The 15,302-nt window shown below is 41.0% G+C and overlaps 1 protein-coding gene across 1 annotated transcript in view; it reads left to right on the top strand.

The window, feature by feature from the left end:
* Positions 1 to 229: 229 nt before the first annotated feature.
* LOC143285147 (uncharacterized) overlaps positions 230 to 15,302 on the top strand; it is a 30,314-nt gene continuing 15,241 nt past the window's right edge. Inside the window, exon 1 of the mRNA XM_076592375.1 lies at positions 230 to 465. The gene's annotated coding sequence lies outside the window, so the exon portion shown is untranslated. The remainder of the gene's footprint in view (positions 466 to 15,302) is intronic.

Genomic DNA, 15,302 nt, shown 5'->3' with positions numbered 1-15,302 from the left:
AAAATAACGATGATAATAACCGGCTTTTTAACTCTCCCTCTCCCTTTTCCCGAAGTCTCGTGCAAAGGTGTATGGCAGTTATCTATTATACCCCCCACGGTTGTGCCCGTACAAGTTTTGTCAGTGTATAGACATTCACAGACACTGTTTTGTGTTGACACTGATTTCGCTGCACTCACGTTCCCTCTGAAGTCCGTCAGTCAGCCAGCAACACAACACAGCCACACAGTGTACGATCCTTCCGCCCCTCTCCCTGCTCCACCCCCTCGCTGCAAGTTCGCCGCCCCGGCACGGTTTCTCTCTCTCTCTCTCTTTTCTGTCTGTCAGTTTTGCGGTTCAGAGCATAATTAGAGTCAGTTCAGTCCTTCATGTGTGCGCAATTGGACACGCCCTTGTCGCTTTGCTGCTGGTCAGAACGACACCTTGCTTTTGCCCCAGTACAAAGTTCTTCTATAGATTTCTCAGGTGAGAACGTGTGGACGATGTTGATGATCATTTTGGGAGTGTTTGTTTTTTGTTTTGTTTACTCACTTGTGTAAACAAAGTGAGTCTATGTTTTAACCCAGTGTTCGGTTGTCTCTCTCTCTCTCTCTCTCTCTCTCTCTCTGTGTGTGTGTGTGTGTGTGTGTGTGTGTGTGTGTGTCCATGGTAAACTATAACATTGCCATTTTCTCTGCAAATACTTTGTCAGTTGACACCAAATTAGGCATAAAACTAGGAGAAATTCAGTTCTTTCCAGTCATCTTGTTTAAAACAATATTGCACCTCTGGGACGGGCACAAAAATAAAAAAGAAGCCAAATTATATGCAAACTGCATTTACTGTTATATTTATATATTTTTTTTAATTCTCTCAACTTGGCACTTTCAAATATTCTGACACAACAGCAAGAGCAGTCATTTTTATCATTTTTTGTTCAAACAGGAACTTCTTTTGCTAAGCATGGAAGTTATATTTATTTTACAAACGTTTTGGTGCAGATAGTAAAAGAGGGAAATTAATATGTAATTAATGCTAGGGGACTTTATTTGCTTTAAACTGATCTTTCTCATCTTAAACATTACATTTTCAAATTATACTCAATACATGAAAAGCTTGTGTGTTTTACTCTCAGTGTACAGGGCTTTCACTATGTTCATTCGCCCAAGTGGTCTTTTTTGGAAAATACTAAAATCAATATGACGAGCGGACTTTATAAATCTATTGGCTGGGCCCTGAAGGTCATGGGCAAAAATCAATTGCGTACACATATTTATACATATTCAAAGCGCATGCTCATATTCTTTGCGAGCGCGAACGACGCCATTTTGTTTCAAGTTGTTGACCTGCCCGTTCAATCCTATATTCAATCGACAACACATGATAACATGTGATGGAAAGTTGGAGAAGACTGTTAAATATTTATTCAGAGAAAGATTTGTGGACGCCTCATCACTTACTGGATTATGCCCCAAACCGCCATAAAAATATGCATAGAATCAATTGGAATTCACAGTTTAAAATAATAAACCATGAGAGTTAACACCCTTGAATTGATGAAACGCAAAAATGTCCAGTCTTGACTTTTCTCAAAATGAAGTCCTTTTCTGTTCATACAACGTTTAAAAGTACTTGTACTTGGCTCTACATGTTATTAGTTTAACAAAATACTCAATTTTCATATCAACTTTAAAACTATAAAACAAGAGAGGCAAAGCCTTCAAGACTCACTTGTGATAAATTAAGTCCTCTAGCATTAATTACAGAGTAATTTCCCTTTTTTACTATCTGCACCAAAACGTTTGCAAAATAAATAAAAATTCCATGCTTAGCAAAAGAAGTTCCTGTTTGAACAAAAAATGATAATAATGACTACTCTTGTTGTTGTGTCAGAATAAGAGGTCAAAGTGCCAAGTTTAGAGAATACCAAAAATATAAATATAACAGTAAATGCAGTTTGCATATAATTAGGCTTCTTTTTAAAAAAAATTTTTGGTGCCCATCCCAGAGGTGCAATATTGTTTTAAACAAGATGACTGGAAAGAACTGAATTTTTCCTATTTTTATGCCAAATTTGGTGTCAACTGACAAAGTATTTGCAGAGAAAATGTCAATATTAAAGTTTACCACGGACACACAGACACACGGACACACACACACCCACATACACACACAACCGAACACCGGGTTAAAACATACTCATTTTGTTTACACAAGTGAGTCAACTAGAATGAACATAAAAGAGAAATTGAATTGACTGTGTCAACTGGGTGTAACTAAACTTGTACATCTATTTAGATCCAGAGAAAACGGCTAAATGTTGTAGTGTGATTGTGGCGATAGCCACATCTCCTTTACCGGGGAAAATGATGGTATGGGATGAAGGACGACTGATGACTTGCGCGATGACTTTGTTTATAGTGAGGAGGAGTTGCGCACCGTCGACCTCATTCTCTTGTCCGAGACTGTCTGTACGCTTCTGGACAGAGGCGACTCGGCCAGACCACAGCACTCATTGCGAGTGAATTAGCCAGGCACAACATCGACATCGCTGCCTTAAGTGAGACCAGACTGGCAGATGAAGGCGAACTCTGTGAGCGAGGCGCAGGCTACACCTTCTTTTTGGAGTGGTCGCGGACCTGAAGAGAGACGTGAGGCTGGAGTTGGCTTTGCAGTGAAGACAACCCTCGTTGGCAAGCTGGCTGGTCCCCAGAAAGGAGTGAACGATCGCCTGATGACGATGAAACTCCCTATATGCAACGGGAAGAAGTTTGCCACCATTGTCAGCACCTACGCGCCCACCATGACCAACCCGGATGAGATCAAGGACAAGTTCTACGAGGACCTGAACGCTGTCATCACCACTGTTCCCAACGCAGACAAACTCATTATTCTTGGTGACTTTAACGCGAGAGTTGGTTGTGACAGCACCTCCTGGGAAGGAAGCTTGGAGTTGGTAACTGTAACAGCAATGGTCAGCTACTTCTCCAGACATGTGCCGAGCACAACCTTCTTATCACAAACACCATCTTCTGCCTCCCTACCCGTAACAAAACGTCATGGATGCATCCTCGCTCTGGGCATTGGCATCTCATCGACTTTGTCATCGTCAGGAAGAGGGACAGGCAGGACGTACGAGTCACGAGGGCCATGTGCGGCGCCGAGTGCTGGACAGACCACCGCCTTATCGTCTCCAAGCTCAACCTCCGCATCCAGCCCAAGAGACGGCTTCAGGGCATGAAAGCACTCAAACGCCTGAATGTCAACAAGCTGGAGCTAGGCAACATCAAGCAGAGCTTTGCTGACACCTTGGAGGAACACCTTGAGTCCACCGTGATGGACAACCAGAATGTGGAGGCAGCATGGGGCACACTACATGAGACGGTGTACAACACTGCCATGGAGTGCCTGGGGCCTTCTGTCAGGAAGCACAAAGACTGGTTTGATGAGAACTGCACTGAGATCAAGCAGCTGCTAGAAGACAAACGCCAAACCTACAGAGCCCACATTGAAGATCCCAAGTCACAGGCAAAGAAAGACACACTGAAGAGCGCACGCAGCTGCAGCAGATGCAGGATTCCTGGTTGAGCAACAAAGCTGATGAGATCCAGGGCTTTGCAGACAGGAACGACATGAAGAACTTCTATAACGGCCTGAAAGAAGTCTACGGTCCCACCACCTCCGGATCTGCTCCACTCCTCAGTGCTGATGGTTCTACCCTGATCACTGACATGGAGAGATAGGATGAACACCTTGACAGCGTACTGAACCGCCCTCCACCATCAATGATGAAGCAATCGACCGACTCCCCCAGGTGCCAGTCAGTGAGTCGTCGGATGCCACTCCAACTTTGGAGGAGACCCAGAAAGCTATCCGTCTGCTATCCAATGGCAAAGCCCCTGGCTCAGACTCCATTCCAGCTGAGGTCTACAAAGAAGGTGGTATGGCGCTGACTGAGAAGCTTCATCAGCTGTTCCAGCTCATCTGGCAGCATGAGGCAGTTCCACAGGACTTCAAAGACGCTTCCATCATACACCTGTACAAGCGCAAAGGAAATCGTCAGGCCTGTGACAACCATCGTGGAATATCCCTGCTGTCCGTTGCAGGCAAGACTCTGGCCAGAGTGCTACTCAACCGTCTCATAATGCACCTTGAGCAAGGTCTCCTACCAGAGAGCCAGTGTGGCTTCCGGAAAGAACGCGGGACTATCGACATGGTGTTTGCTGCCAGGCAGCTCCAGGAGAAGTGTCAGGAACAGAACGCCGACCTTTACTCCACCTATGTTGATCTGACCAAGGCCAGAAAGTTCATCACCATCATACGGCAACTACACGATGGAATGCTGGCCCGAGTCCAAGACAACGGAGAGACTTCAGAACCATTCCCTGTCACCAACGGAGTCAAGCAAGGGTGTGTTCTTGCCCCCACCCTGTTCAGTCTCATGTGATCAGCCATGCTGACAGATGCCTTCAGAGACGCTGATGTAGGCATTGGCATCAGGTACCGCACAGATGGCTCACTCTTTAACCTTAGGAGGCTTCAAGCAAAAACCAAGGTGAGGACAGACACCGTCAACGACTTCCTGTTTGATGATGACTGTGCTCTCAACGCTGCCTCCGAAGCTGACATGCGACACAGTGCCAACAAGTTCTCTGCTGCCTGTGACAACTTTGGCCTCACAATCAGCACAAAGAAGACTGAGGTGATGCACCAGCCAGCTCCAGGGAAGCCTTACATTGAACCAAACATCTTCATCAACGGGCAACGACTGAACGTGGTGGACAAGTTCACATACCTGGGCAGTACACTCTCTCGCACAGTTGTCATCGACGACGAGGTGAATGCCAGACTCGCCAAAGCCAGCGCTGCATTCGGTAGACTCCATAAGAACGTTTGGAACAGGAGAGACATCACCCTGGAGACGAAGCTCAAAGTATACAAGGCCATAGTTCTCACCACACTGCTCTATGGATGTGAATCATGGACGGTCTACAAACGCCACGCCAAAAAGCTGAACCACTTCCACACCACCAGTCTCAGAAAACTTCTTGGCATAAAGTGGCAAGAGAAGATCCCTGACACGGAGGTCCTCACTCGTGCAAACTTTCCCAGCATCTTCACCATCTTGATGCAGGCCCAGCTGTACAGGGCAGGCCATGTAGTTCGCATGCCAGACCACCAGCTCACCAAGAAACTGCTGTATGGCGAACTCCAACATGGCAATTGCTCCTATGAAGGCCAGAAGAAGCGCTTCAAAGACACTCTGAAAGCTTCTCTGAAGGCCTTCAACATCAGCCACAACACATGGGAGCTGAATGCAATGGACAGACCAAAGTGGCGTTCAGCTGTCCACAAAGGCGCCAAATCCTGTGAGGCCAACAGAATCACTGCAGCAGAGCAACGCAGACAGGCCAGGAAAAGCAGTGCCAGCAAGTCCCCGACAGCCGCCACCATCCCCTGTCCACACTGCATCAGAACCTTCCGGGCGCGGATTGGCCTGACCAGTCATCTGCGCACCCACAGAGCCCAACCCACCCACCCCCAGGATGACTAGATGGTCCTCGTCGATCCCGACGGACGAACCACCGCGGATTTAAAAAGAATTTTTATTGTCCTTAAAGATTTTTTGAATGCCCAAGATACGCCAGAATAATATGATTTGAACAGTGTCCTCAATGTGAATACCACAATCGATTTATCGCCCTTTAAAAAAAAGCATGTTTAAATAATATATTTTTGAACGTCAGTTAAGAAGCCACGATAGTGTAATGGATAAGACAGTTTTTTTCTCATCCCAACACGCGGGGTTCGAATATGCCGTCAGGACTTTTTTCTTTTAACCCTAAGCTTTATAATAACAAATACAGAACACATTTTAACGATTAGATTTTTTTTTTAAAAGTGTATCACAAGTGTCTTGAGGCCTCTCTTGTTTTTGTTTTTGTTTTATTTCCTTCTTCTTCATTTCAAATTCTCTGTTGTAGTTGTTGGTGGTAGTGGATTTTGGTGGTTGTAGTGGTGTTTTTTGGTCGTGGTGGTCGTGGGATCCGTGAAGCGGATGACAGTTTTACTACAGTGACGGTGTCCAACCATTGACCTGTAGAGGTAACTCATGTGGCGTCACGCTATTCAAATTCGAATTTGAAATGAAAGCTGTTTTTGGCGTCCGCCGGTTACTTTCCCCGGCTCTGGTCTGAGAAAGTGACATCGAGTGTGTCGCACATACAGTCAGCTGCCTGACATTCTACTGTCCTGCCTTCTTATCTTTTTTCTCTTCTTCTCTACTGATAACTATTGTAGAAATAAAACAACTGAAAACCCTTTTTGTGACTGGCCTCTATATGCCCCTGGCCTGTGCAAGGAGTTTTCTGTCCTTTCTCTTTTTATCCTAATTCAGTAATTCAATAATTCTTTTGTGACCCCGTTTTTATATACCACTCGGTTCACGGTTATATGTATAATAGTGATCGAACACATTATATATAGTCACATACATAACATACATGTATACATACATTCATACATGCATCCATACATAATTATGTATGAATTAGAAATTGATGTTACAGTCACTTGAACAGGAGCTGTTGTATAAAAAATGATTTATTTGCAGTCTCCTTTACACACTTTTATTTTATGCTGCTGTTTTTTCTTGGTATCATGCTGTACATGTGTTTGTTGCTTTATGTCTAATTGTAACGAAATTGAAACAAATGAAATGAAGAGGCAAAGACTTCAATGCTCACGTGTAAGTCCCTCTGTGCAACAACAGTAAAAGTGAAAATGCTAATGGTGGAGGGTTGTGGGTGAAAGATTGGGATGGATGTTTATCAGTACATATCGATGCAAATCATATTTTTGCTCACCATCAGAAATGAATGTTAGTTAAAAAGTTGTTTTCTGAAAACAGGGCATTTTTATCTTATGCAGTCCACATAGGTCAGGAATCTGTTTTACAATCACAATGTAGATTTATCACAGTTTCAAACTTTTCCTGTCTACATCACGACCTTTTATTTTAATCTCCAAACGATGGCAGAAGTTGAACGTTGGGCTATATTAACAAACTTATATATATATATATATATATATATATATATATGTATATATATATATATATATATATATATATATATATATATATATATATATATATATATATAATTAACATTTTTACCCATTTAGGAGTTTTTCACGTATGTTTTGTACTGCCGACGGGTGAAAATGTTAATTAGAATATAAGAATGTCGAACCAGAGATGGTGGACACGTTCGTCAGAAACAGGTATACCCATTTGGGTAGATTTTATTTCTGACATCAACATCAAAGAGTGGACGGGTAAAAATGTTAATATTGCCTGTATGGCTATATGTGCAATCAGTGGAATTTTTCCACAGACAAAATCATGGAATTCTGTGAAGTTCTTCTACAGACAATCATATCAACATATAAACTTAAAACCATAATCAAGATGTTTCTTGATTAGCAAGGGGTTGGTAGCTATATGTTTTCCAAAATAACAAAAATAATATTCAATGTATGGGGCTTCGTGAACACAACCCCATAATAAGTCTTTAAAACAACAGCAATAAACAAGCACACACAAATATACCAACACACACCTCAGGACTGAGATGTTCCCACAGGCGACGGGCGCAATAGCCGAGTGGTTAAAGCGTTGGACTTTCAATCTGAGGGTCCCGGGTTCGAATTTCGGTAACGGCGCCTGGTGGGTAAAGGGTGGAGATTTTTCCGATCTCCCAGGTCAACATATGTGCAGACCTGCTAGTGCCTGAACCACCTTCGTGTGTATACTCAAGCAGAAGATCAAATACGCACGTTAAAGATCCTGTAATCCATGTCAGCGTTCGGTGGGTTATGGAAACAAGAACATACCCAGCATGCACACTCCCGAAAACGGAGTATGGCTGCCTACATGGCGGAGTAAAAACGGTCATACACGTAAAAGCCCACTCGTGTTCATACGAGTGAACGTGGGAGTTGCAGCCCACGAACGCAGAAGAAGAAGAAGAAGTACCCACAGGCGCTCGTGCCCGCTACCTGTCAGCCTGACACACACATTCTGCCGGTGAGCCAAAGTCACTGAAAACAAGTTGACAATCATCAGCACCTAAAATCACTGGTCCAGATCTCAACATAACTGGACATTACGGAACAGTCAAGACATCGGAAACCTGCTATACAAAGGAACATTACTTCGGTCTCAGCTTAGCACAACGCTCTCAATTGAACAAGTTTGTGAGCACCGCGTTCTTGGGGTAACTATTGATAAGGAACTGACCTGGCAAGCTCATATCAATATGCATGCAAACAATTAGCCCGCAATTTGTTCGTACTCAATAAACATATATTACGTCGATGCTCCAACCAGAAAATTATTCTTCGGGGCACACTGTCTCTCTCATGTCAATTATGCACCTACAGTCTGGAGTCTGCATAGACAAGCAGCTAAACTTATTTTACCAGACCACTCTCTATCAACAGATGAAAAATTAACAAAATTGGAAATATTACCACTATACAAGCAATTCGACTACAATAAAATGGTCCTCATGTTCAAAGTACACAAAAACATGTCACCACCACACCTCAGTGACCTTGTTCAACGGGCATCAGAGCGTTACGATTCAGATAATTACATTCTGCCTCACGTGCGCATCGATTTGTACTTGCAAAAGTCTCATACAGACTTTCATGGAGAATGATTTTGTTGTTGTTTTTCTTGTGACGTAAATCATCATGGAAGAACTATGCTATTTATAAAAGATTGTTAAATGTTAATTTTATTATGAACGGTTTCTAGTCAGTGATATAGCAAGTTCATTTCAAGAGAAGACTTTCCCTTACATGTCATTATTTTTTTTGTTGTTTACCACTTCTTGCAACTCAAAAAGAACTGATAGTTATAGGCTGGTGTGTGTCCATTAAGATTTACCGTATGGCAGTACACACCGGGCCTAGGGTTCATGTGTCAAGGTTATTTTGTGACCTTCCGGTTTTAACATAGTTCTGAAGCATGACGCGGACATTTAAAACCAGAAAAATATAAGTAATCTTTTGTTGTAAAAATGCTGAGAGATTCTGAACGTTCAATTTCTTTCTTGTGTACTGTTTAACTGTTTAAACTGTATTATTTGCTGTAGTTTAGCCAGGAATTATACTTTTTGCTAAGTGAGCGTCATCATAAAGACGGATCAGCTGACTAAGAATCTCTCTCTCTCTCTCTCTCTCTCTCTCTCTCTCTCTCTCTCTGTGTGTGTGTGTGTGTGTGTGTGTGTGTGTGTGTGTGTGTGTGATAGATAGATAGAGACAAAGAGAGAGAGAGAGAGGGAGAGAGAGAGAGAGAGAGAGAGAGAGAGAGATTCAAAAATTTTATTACTCAAGATGAAGATTTTAGGCATCGCCCAGTCTTCCAGTTTGTTCTTGTGACAACAATAACAATAAGAACATTAACGATAACGACACAATAATACTAATTTTGTTAACACTGTTACATATACTGCTACTACAACGAAGAATGATCACCATCATCATCATTAACATCGCAAAAAGTAATAAAACGAACGCATTCACACATTCATATCCATACACATGCACACACTCTCTCCACCCAACACACACACACACACACACACACACACACACATATATATATATATATATATATATATATATATACTTATGCACATACAGAGACATGACCGAAGTGAGAAACATACAGCGGACATAAAGAGAACAGAGAAACACAACTTTAACATTGTACATATACAAAAGTGATTGATTTGCTGATGCAGATGTTACAGGTAATAACATCCAGTTAACAGGTGAACAAGTAAAAACATTAAAGCACAAAGGTAGAAATAAAATGAATTCATTGCATGTAAAGGTACAGACACAAACTTCACAAAAAAGCATGATTTTCTGTCTTTTTTAGCTGGTAAAAAAAAATTGCTTTGTGGGCCTATTGTTTGTCGAGCAGAAGTTTTCGTATGCTTGATTTGAAGGAACGTAATAAATCGCACGTCTTAATGAACGACAAAATCCACAAAATCAGTCGGAATTCACAGTTTAAAACAATAAACCATGAGAGTTAATACCCTTGATGAAATGTAAACATTTCCAGTATTGACTTTTCTCAAAATGAAGTCCTTTTCACTTCATACGACGTATTTAACAAAATACTCAATTTTCATATCAACTTTAACTCACTCGCTGCCATTGTCAGCATATGCGGATGTCGTCGGGCAAAGCGTTCGATGCCAATGTCGCGCTGAAAAGTCGCGCTGTTGGAGTGACGTGTCAGATACGAAACTCAAAAGCAGAACTGATTCTTAAGTTATCTCCGGTCAACTTTTCATTCACACACACAGCGTGTGTGCAGTGTGACACGCTCATTAGCAGACGACAACGAAACATAGCCTCGGTCAGATCTGCAAGTTATTTGACAAGATGGCGTCGCGTCGAAGTGTTTGACACGGTAGGAGAGGTCAAACGCAACACAGCGTTGAAACTACTTTGGAAATGATCCAAACTGAAGGCTCCAGTGTTGAAGGAGATAATGTTGGTTCGTTGGACAGTGATTTTGAACCATATCCCGATGAACTAGAAATAGATTCGGTTGCTGAAGAGGGTGTTGACAGTGGAGAGGAAAGCGAGTTCTGACCATGTGCCAGCTGACCGACACTGACAACGAAATCACTGAGGAAACGGACGACTTTGCTGGTGTTTTTACCAGTGATTGGACTGAAAATGGTGAGTGTGTATGTATTATATATATATATATATATATATATATATATATATATATATATATATATATGTGTGTGTGTGTGTGTGTGTGTGTGTGTGTGTGTGTGTGTGAAAGAAAACAATGTCACATGCTCAGGTGTACAACTGTGTGTGTGTGTGTGTGTGTGTGTGTGATTGCATGCATATGTTTACTTATTTTCTGTTTTACTTGTTCATTTGTAGAACAAGGTGCTGTAGAAATGACAGTAATAGTAATACTGATGATACTGTCATTATTGTTTGTAATATTGTATTTAAAAAAAAAAAAAAAATCTAAAGTGGTTTTCTTTGACTATATGTAAAAAAACTTACCACATTAATACTTCCATTCACATAAATATTTAGAATAAACAAGGGAATAAGCAAACAAATAATTTAAACAACAATAAGAAGAAAGAGTCAGACCTGCATGATCATTTGTGTGTGTGTATAGTTGCAGGGCATGTTGCTGTGCTGAAGTGGCAGGTCAAAAAACCAGTTCATGTGCTGACAGCCGTCATGCTGCCAACTACCATGGTCAGTGTGACAACACGACACCGTCCTGAAAGACAGAAGCCAGCTGCAGTACAAGACTACATCACCAACATGGCTGGAGTGGATATGAGTGACCAGCTGCTACAAGTGCAAGGTCTGTGAAGACCTGTTCAAGCGCCACAACACACAAAAACACCAAACTGCCAAGTGGTGTCCAAAATGTGGAGTTCCACTGTGTGTGAAGCTGTGCCCAGGACTCAACATCACCTGCCATGAGCTTTTTCACTCCAGACAAGCCTATTGTCAGTGATAATACATCATGTTTTTGTGTGCAGTGAACTCCCTTTTTTATGTAGAGACAATATTTTCTTTTGTGTGCGTGATTTTCAACTTTCTCCACCATCTGTTCATACTTCATTGCATGTACTAGGTCTTCAGTTCCTCAAATAGTGTTAGGATGTCATGTGGAACATTTGTAAGCTGTTCAAGGACACTTGGTATACCTTTCTGATGGGTGCAAAAATGCTACAAAATACACAAAAAATGAATACCGTGATCAACAACAAGATGGTGAGTAAATAATTTAATTTTTTGCTGAAATATGGAACAACATTCACTAAATACACATTCTAAATTTCAATTCTCTGGGTGTTTATTTGTTTTTTTGAGAATTTTTTTCCCATCCTATACAAACCCTGGGTTTTCAGGGATTCGCAAGGGCAAAAACTCTTGGCATGGAGTGAGTTAAAACTATAAAACTAGAATGAACATGAAAGAGAAATTATATCGACCGTGTCGTACATTCCCGGCGGGTGCAACTTAACTTGTACATCAGTCTATCTAGATCCAGAGAAAACGGCTAAATGTTTTGAAGAATAAATACCATTTCGATAAAAGTCAAGTAATATCAAGTATATCTCCTTGTCGTACACTCTTACAAATTCTAAAGAAATCAGATTTTTCACCATTTAAAAACACACATGACTTAATTCTATCATACATGTTCATTATGACACGCAAAATTTCACTATTCATGCCTTCAAGACCACGTTTTTGCTATAACCCACTTCCCCAAAGTGAATAAAAGGCTTTTAAAAAAAAATCAACAAAAGCACAATAAAGTTTCTTCTTTTTCATGGAGAAAATATCAATTAGTGATTTCAAAACAAAGATTTGATCTGATGTAGAATGGGATTGTCTAAATCCTGCTTGGGCTCCTGAAAGTATATTGTTTACATTGATATAATCAGTCAGTCTAGCATTTAACACTTTCGTGAATAGTTTTCCAACACAGCTGAGCAAAGTTATTCCCCTATAATTATCACAGTCAAGTGTATCACCTTTGCCTTTATACAATGGCAATATCAAGCCGGATACCCATTTTTCTGGTACAACACCTTCGTCCAGTACCTTGTTAACTGTCATCGGTTGGATACTAAATGGAACGTTAATTTCCTTTGAATGAACAAACTGTTTTAAACTGTAAAGGTCATTTTCACTGGTTCTGTTGTTTGATATAATTTTATCGGCAATGTTTGCAAAGTGATCATTTAAGTGATCTGCTGTTATATCAGTGATAATGTGTTGGTTTATTGACACATGTTTATTAACATATTAATAGCTTTCCAGATTTTACGAGAATCTTTTGTGGAAAAAAAAGTTACATTTAGATTTACATTTCATTGCATTTACCTTATTTCTCTGTTTCTTAAATTGTTCCCTTGTTCCCTAGGTATTCAGATAATCTCTTAAATGTATTTCAATGTCAGTTTCTTTGTTATCCATGGTGGTTTTGTTTCTTGTCTAACTCTTTTCCTTACAAATAGTGCATGTTTGTTGCATACAGAAGAGAATGTATTTATCCAGAATTCAACTGCTTGATCAGGATCTCTATCTGGTATACGTAATCTAAAGGCGAGTTTGCTAGATCTGAAAGAAAAACATCTTCTTTGAAATTCTTAAAATTTCTGTAATATATAGTTGTATGCCCAACCTTAGGAATTTTAACACTCTTTTTGAACCATGTAAAACAAATATCCATAAGAGAACTAAACCTATCCTCCCAATCTGTATTCTCTGACGGGTTTCTATATATAAATCCTATTAAAAGAGGTTTATTACCATTTATCTTAATTTCAACCCAAACTGATTCTACATTATAAGCTTCAAGATTACTCAGTCGTTTACAATTTAACGAAGACGCAAAATGTATAGGTAAACATGTAGTTTTGGGTTTCGTTGGGTCTGATCGAATAACGTGAATATCCTGGCATGTTCATATCAGCATCTGAAATGTGTGAAGAAAGTCGAAATTCAGCAAATCAGAAAAGGTGAAAGTGTTTACCAGAGTTATGAAGGGTGGTAGCAATGTCTTCCTTCTTGTTTGTTGCATTGTTTATATTTAAGTAGCCTACGCAAAGTCCCTGCTTGGTTGGCCATGAATCAGATGTAACCGACATGGTTCAAATTATTACGAGATCAAAATAATTACGAATGATAGTAGTCTTCTAAGTTAACAGCAATGATAAATACAAACCTCAAAATTCAAATCAATCAAACATGGAGTACCACAGGGATCCATCTTAGGGCCAATATTATTTTCTGTTTATGTTAATGACTTGCCTTGTTCTATGACATGTAAATGTGAAATGTTCGCAGATGACACTTCCCTGCATTCAAGCAATTCAGATGCCTGTAAACTTACAGATGATCTTCAAGACAACATTCACAGACTTAGTGATTGGACACAATTAAATCATATGTCCTTAAACACACAGAAAACTAAATGTATGTATGTAGCAGCACTACAAAAAAGACAAAGGATGAAACACATATTCAAACCACTTTTCCTAGGAGTAAACAGAATTGAAAAGGTAGAATCACATAAAATTTTGGGTGTCTTTATTGACAAAGATCTCTCTTGGACTTACTTAGGAAAACGTCTCTCTAGTGTAAAAACTGTTTTGAAAGTGTGGTTGGTTCGATTCTATTCCAAGAGAGAGAGAGGAGCAGACAGGGGGATATAGGATTGACTGATGATGCACATACTCACTTGCACTCATTCGCTTTCTCTCCTCACGCTAATAGCAGGGCCACATGGAGTGGGTTTAAAAAAATTTTTTTTATAGAGTGTTTACTTTACAATATACTTGGAAAATCAGCACACACACTAAGCAGTTCACCCTACTTAGCAAAAGCAACTTTGTTTAAGCAACACACACTAAAGCAGCACACACTACCTACTTTAGGTACTTCCTACAAGCATCACACAGTAAAAAGTTCACCCTACACCTAAAGCAGCACCTACAAGCAGCACACAACCCAAAAAGGATTTCTTTGCACCTCATATCACTGTTCTGTCAGTCAGCCTGTGTCAGTCAGTTTTTTCTGGGAGACAGCTGAGAACTGGCTCTGCTGACTAGTTTTATCCCTTCCCACAACAAGGGTGGGGGTGGGGGGGGGGGTTTGGGGGGGGGGGAGGGAAGGGGAACAGAGTGTGGGTGGTGGGGGGGTGACACTGCTGGCACACTTTAACACTAGCAAAATACGTCAGTTAGCAAAAATAAAAAAGATCCTTGATGTTCATTCACGAAAGCTTTTTTTTCTGTGCTCATGTTCTGCCAATCATCGATTATGCATCAACTTTATGGGACAACTGAAGCAATACAAACTTAAAAATTTATTCATCGTATGTATAAATGAGCAAAAATTTAGTGTTATAGTGTGCCAGCAGTGTCACCCCCACCACCCACACTCTGCCCCCCTTCCCTCCCCATCCCTTCGCCCCTTCCTGCTCCGTCCAAAGTCCAGTCTTTGAGGTCGCGCCAACACCCGCGCCACCCTCCCTCCTTCCACCCTTCCTCACCCCCACTCCCTAGTCAGTGCCTTTGGTCCATGACACCGCATCAATCGCCCCAGTCGTTGAAACACGTGCGGTTATGTGAAGTCTGCCACAATCCCCGTGTTCGAAACAGACGAGCACGGCATGTCGGAACATCCCGTGTGGCAGCCTGTCTTTCCAGTCGTTCCCCATCTCCCCT

Source organism: Babylonia areolata, chromosome 8 (assembly GCF_041734735.1).
Source record: "Babylonia areolata isolate BAREFJ2019XMU chromosome 8, ASM4173473v1, whole genome shotgun sequence".
NCBI lineage: Eukaryota > Metazoa > Mollusca > Gastropoda > Neogastropoda > Buccinidae > Babylonia > Babylonia areolata.
Note: the sequence above shows the minus strand (reverse complement) of the source record. Positions and strands in the feature narration are given on the sequence as shown.